This window comes from Medicago sativa, chromosome 4 (assembly GCF_051527215.1).
Source record: "Medicago sativa cultivar Bolivia chromosome 4, Bolivia_mono, whole genome shotgun sequence".
In the NCBI taxonomy this organism is placed as follows: Eukaryota; Viridiplantae; Streptophyta; class Magnoliopsida; order Fabales; family Fabaceae; genus Medicago; species Medicago sativa.
Window position 1 is genome coordinate 83,399,600 of NC_140752.1, and position 5,696 is coordinate 83,405,295.

Consider the following 5,696-nt stretch of genomic DNA (forward strand, 5'->3'; position numbering starts at 1 on the left):
TTTATCTATAACCCTATTTTTCCGAAACAACTATTTCATATTTATCTCTTCTGTTTTCTGAAACAACTATTTCATATTTATCTTTTTTATTTTCCGAAACAACTATTTTATATTTTTCTCTTCTATTTTCCCTCCAATCTAACCCTAACCCTAATATTTTTCCTCCGCTTTTCTAAACCATTGGATGCTCATCATTTAAGCACCATTCAAAATCAACCGTTGATCATCTACACGTAATGCTGATCTCTTTCCAATGAATGAACGTGGCTTTTGAGTTCTCCTTGCATATTCAAAATTTCTTTGCAATCTTTGACCTGTGCTGTAAATTCATCACTTTCCAATGCCACTGTACATCACATTCATTTACTCTCAGCTATTACCCAAAAATCAATACTGAATATCTACAATCTTCTCCACACAAATTCATCTATTCTCTTCTTCATCTCTCACAACAATCCAGTCTCCCTTACCGCTTCTATTTCCGGCCATCGTTCTTAGAAGACTACCAACCGCTAATGTTCAAAGCGGAGGAGAGAGAATACGAGAGTTGTCATCTGCAAGAATCATGAGATTGCGGCGCCATCTTTCACCATCCTTCCACAAACTACCGCAACGGAAATTCTAAATCTCTAATCCTACCACCGCCACAAGTTACGATAACCGCACTCCGCTTCACGTTGCTTCTCTCCACCGCTGAATACATGTCACGAGATGCATAATCGAATTCGACGTCGATGTCAACACTCAAGATTGCTGGAAAAACATTGTAATTCTTATCTTCCTCTACGTTTTTCTCTTTCGGCGTGTTCGCACCGGCGACAACCATTGAAGGTTCATTTGCAGATGTAATCTTATTTTGGGATGTAAGTGTTAAGTGTTTGTTGGGGTTTGGTTTGTATGTCAATTTTGAGATTTTCGTACTTGATTTTACCAATCAAATTAATTTTTCTTTTTTCCTGTGAAGGTTTAGTGGCAATTAAGTACATGTTTCTGTTTACTTCCCTTTTAATTTAAGGTACTTTACTTCTTCATTGTCTTTTTTCTTAGATCAAAACTCCCTCATATATGTTTTCGCTAATCAAATTAATGTTTATGTTTTTTGCAGGTCATATTTGGTTCGCTCCCGACAAAAATAACTGAACACGAATGAGCTTTTTTAATGCGGTACTCATAGATGCGCATGTTTAGATTTGTATATCAACATTTTTCTTTTCACCTTATTCCTCTTTTACTACTTGAATTTTTTGACTGAGTTTGTCTTTCAAAACTGTTTTGAAATCCACTGTTGAAGAGAGAATATTTGGTAATTAATTCTTTGGTTATGTTAAGAACTAGATTATCAGCGAATCCACTGTTTTATGATTTTGTTGGTTTTGCCTATCTACTTTGAGCTAAATATTTTGCGACTCTCATTTTGACAACCACTACTGATATGCTTCAATGACAATGTATTGTCATATGTCTCAACGGTGATGACGAGTGGTTCTACGGTGATGAAGATATGAATTCCATGAGGATAGTGTGAAGATGATTAGAAGCTTTGAAGAGATATAGTTAAAGACTATTTACTTTGTTGAATACACCGATACAACTTTTAGAAACTGTCGGTGACAATTGGGTTTCCACCATTGAGGTAGTGCTGAGATCTGCTTCTCTAATGGTAGCTGAATTTAGAGCAATTGAATTGTTTACTTTTCTTTGATTTTTATTGTTTTTGCTGAATTTTATTTTATTTTCCTTTTCAGATCCTATCAATAGCATTTATCCTTAGATTGAGAAATTTTTTGGGTTGACTTTGTAAAAACAGTTTCGTTTCTTTGTGTATTTGAATCATTTTGTGTTTTAATGTTTTCAATGGTCTTATTTTCATTAGTAAGCTTTGTAATTAACTAGAGTTGATGCTTTAAAAGAGTTTAAGAGTAATCCATCATAAGTTACTTTGAGCAATTTCAGATCTTTTATAACAGTACAAGTATCTTATTGATTTGATATTTGGCTGTAATGGATTCATATGGGTTGGGTCCATTATAACAGCCGAAGACAACACTATAGTTGACCAATTGAACAAAGTTGATTGACACATTGTATTTCCTAAGCAGTCATTCTGGTCAAAGTAACATTGAAGACAAGATATTTTTTAAGTTAATAATTTCCTGCACTTAAGCCTGTTTTGTATGTTTGCAGAGCTGAAATTCTTAGTTTGTGAGTTTTTCAACATCTATGCACCCTGAATGGCATTGTTTGGAAGAAGAATGTGTGTCAATTAATTCAGTTGAGGTTATTAAGGAATGAAATGAGTGCAATTTATTAAGTAATGAAATAAAGAAACAAATGTCTACCATGGATTTGGTATGGATCAATTTGTAAAGTAAAGGGGATACAAGCAGGTTATGAGTTTAACTTTTCTTTCTGCAAAATATTTATATCAGTCTTTTTTATCAGATATTTAGGTATCAATTTGTTAATGATGATTATATTTTAGTTGTGATATTGTTGCTTTGTTTAAAATAAAAGGCATTGATTTGTTGCAATGTGATTTTCAGTGAATTGGGCATGGCTAAAAGGAGTCAATGAAAGATATAAGAATTGACTGCTCCATTAGCACTCATGATTTACGGAGCCAACTATGTATATATGTTGGAGAAGTAACTAGAGTTCGGGGTAAGATTTCCTTCTCATGATTTTTTTTGTTTAGAATATGTGTGTGCATTGAAAATTGATGCTTGAGTTAGTTCTGGTGCATACCCTACCTCATACTTACAGTTTATCATGTGTGCTTTCCTCTTTACTGTGTTTAAAAAGTTAAAATATGGTAGGTAAGTCGTAACAAACCTTTTGGCTATCTGACATGAGTGATCAATATGTTTACTCTATCCAGGCAGCTGATTGTTATATTGCTTTCAATTTGAAACATGGCCAAGGTAACAAGGTTCTACCTCAGATTTTATTTTGTTATGACTTCCAATGCGTTTATCTTATTGCCTTGATGTAGCACAACCAAAATCTGGATATAGTAAGAAAATAATTAGTGTGTTTCTTAAGAATTCCATTGCGACGTTATACTAATCTATGATGTTTACATTTTTAGCTATTTTCCTTTGTAACGATTCAACGACATTAAATCACGTTATCTCTAAAATAACAAAAAAACAAGTTTATTTAGGGGTCTTTTTCTTCATATCATTTTTTTTTTCATATCTTGATTAGTGACTGTGTGAGACAATGTTTTTTTGCTACTTAATTACTCACCATGTTTCATATGCCTTTCTGTTTCATTGTGTTGTTGCTGCTAAAAAATCAGGTTTATATTTTGTAGCTCTTTTTTATTTATTTCTATCTTCTGGTTTGGATGGCGATAGTAATTAGTTCATCCTCCCTGACTATTTTGGTCATCTTGATCGTTGGCTAGGCTTTAAAGCATGATGTTTTGTCCCTCATTCATTGTTTCTTGCTACAAGTTCCTGTTTTGCTCTTTTCTCTTTCTCTATGACAATTGTTCTTTAAATATGCACATTGAAGGATCAAGTATCTTAGGAGGGTTTCTGATTGTAGATCCCCTTTCTTGGTGATCTGACACTGACTTTAATAAAGGAAATCAGTTGGCTGCACATTTAGCCATCATTTGCTTGGTGAGTCCGACCATTGTTGCCTTTAATCATGTTTCTTCTGATTAATCTTCTTAGAGTCTTCCTCATCACAAATCAAATTTGATTTTTTCTTTGTTGAAAAGTATGCTTTCCTGGTGATATTTTTTCCTTTAAATTTCTTCAATCATGTTTGATTGAGTAACAATTATGGAGATTTAAGATAAACATGATAGTAGGATGATTGGTTTGATCATTGGAGTGGATCTCTTATCTTTTATAGATTCAGATTCCAGTCAATAAAATACAAAAAGCTTGAATTGGTCTCTTAAAATAGGTCCACAGAACCATTCAAGAATATGCTTCAATTCATCACTTAGCTAAAATGAAGCACTGCTTTTACCTTTAATTGCTTAACATGCTCATAAATTTTAAACATTTTGATTGCCTTATTTTATTTTCAGGCCATTTTGACGGGTTGTAAAAGTCTTATTTAGTATTGATGTAGATATATAGAACAAAGTCTACATTTATGCTTATGTTATGATTTTGGTAGTAATTTATTTTGATTTCCTTAGTTTGCTTCATTGATAGAGATGTTAGAAAATATAATATCTCATTTTGTATATGCACTGCACCAAGTTATGTGACTATAGGGAGTGGAATATAAGAGTAATTCTATGATCAACATAATGTAAAAATTTCAAAGTTTTATTTTGTAAAAATTTATTTGTATTCTTACCCTAAAACAAATCTTAAAGTCTTATTTTCACTCATATTTATAGTTCATTTCAAAGTCCATCAGCCAGAAATCAGTGCTTCTAATACAATTATTATTACAAGTTGATTCTTAATTTTTTTTCATATGTAGACGAGAATGCAAGTACCGTTGTGTAATTTTTTATGAGTGGAGTTGGTGCCTCAGGAGTGTCTTTTGAGGTAATGTTGCTGCTGTCCTATGGTGTTTCAGAGTGCTTCGGCTGTGGGGTGGTCCGAGTACCGTTTTTGGTGCTGCTGTCATGACGGAACAGCAGCTGTTGGTGGTGTTTTCTGTCTGTTGCGCAGCATGTCTGCTGTTGTTTTGGTCTGGACAGCTGCTGTCTGTGTTGGGAGCTTTCCTGGGGCAGTTTTGTGTTGGGAGAGGCATAGCTATGTGATTGAATTTTGGTGATTGTAATTAGATTTGAGAGTCATAGCTTTACTCATGGTTGAAAAACATAGCATGCACACTGTCTCTGAGGTAAACTGTGCAGATCAATCGTTGTGAGGTGTAAATGAATATATCAAACTATCACGTGCAATGCGAGGCTGAAGGAAACATGCACCTGAGTTGTATATCAAACAGTTATAGGTGAGGTCTCGAAAAATATTATTCTTTACCAGATTTTGTTTCAAAATCTATTTCCCAAATCAAATTATTATTGCAGTGACTTAGGCCTATCAATGAAAGTAATTGTGGCAAAACTTGACTTGACTTTAAGTTATTTTATTAAGATGTATGTATTGTTAGTTCCTTATTAGTTAAAGACATTTGATGTACACATTTCGAAATGAATGTTAATATACGTGGAAATCAATGGATAATGGAGTAGTTTTCTTATGATAGGGTTTGTTTTTATTTATTTTTTGCAAAGTGGTAAATACACACCTCACGTCTACATATACATATAGGTCACTATTGAATTAACGGTTGAGTTTCTAATAATGATTAAAATATGGATGAAGAGCTGAAGATATTGATGAAGATGGTAAAGATACGTATGAGACGTCTAACGTAGTCTACGACGAAGTATTTCGAAATGTTTGATATGAATTGATCTATTATATGTTGTTTTAAGAAACTAAAAAAAAATCTTAGTGTCGTATGTAATTTTGCGTTGACAAAATTTCAAAGAACTTATAGTTTTCAACATTAAATTTAGTTATCATTCAATTATATATGAAATCGTTCTTCTTATAAGACCCGTGCAGCGCACGGGTCGGCGTTCTAGTATATATACTATTGATATAAAAGAGTGAGATTAAGTAATTTACGCTTGGGCGGTTGCGGTATAAAATTGCTAGTACTTAATTAGCTCTTACTTTAGGCTTCATCACAGAGGGACATGAGAT

The 5,696-nt window shown here is 33.2% G+C and overlaps 1 long non-coding RNA gene across 5 annotated transcripts; it reads left to right on the plus strand.

Moving 5' to 3' along the window:
• The first annotated feature begins 285 nt into the window (after nucleotides 1-285).
• On the plus strand, nucleotides 286-5,184 carry LOC146932818 (uncharacterized). 5 transcript variants are annotated; one of them, XR_015008061.1, is made up of 8 exons: nucleotides 286-863; nucleotides 965-1,015; nucleotides 1,106-1,633; nucleotides 2,185-2,387; nucleotides 2,544-2,661; nucleotides 2,879-2,921; nucleotides 3,520-3,629; nucleotides 4,456-5,184. It is a non-coding gene; the product is annotated as an uncharacterized LOC146932818 (long non-coding RNA). The 5 variants fall into 5 exon arrangements; XR_015008062.1 differs by having other exon boundaries at nucleotides 3,553-3,629; XR_015008064.1 differs by lacking the exon at nucleotides 3,520-3,629.
• Nucleotides 5,185-5,696: the final 512 nt, after the last annotated feature.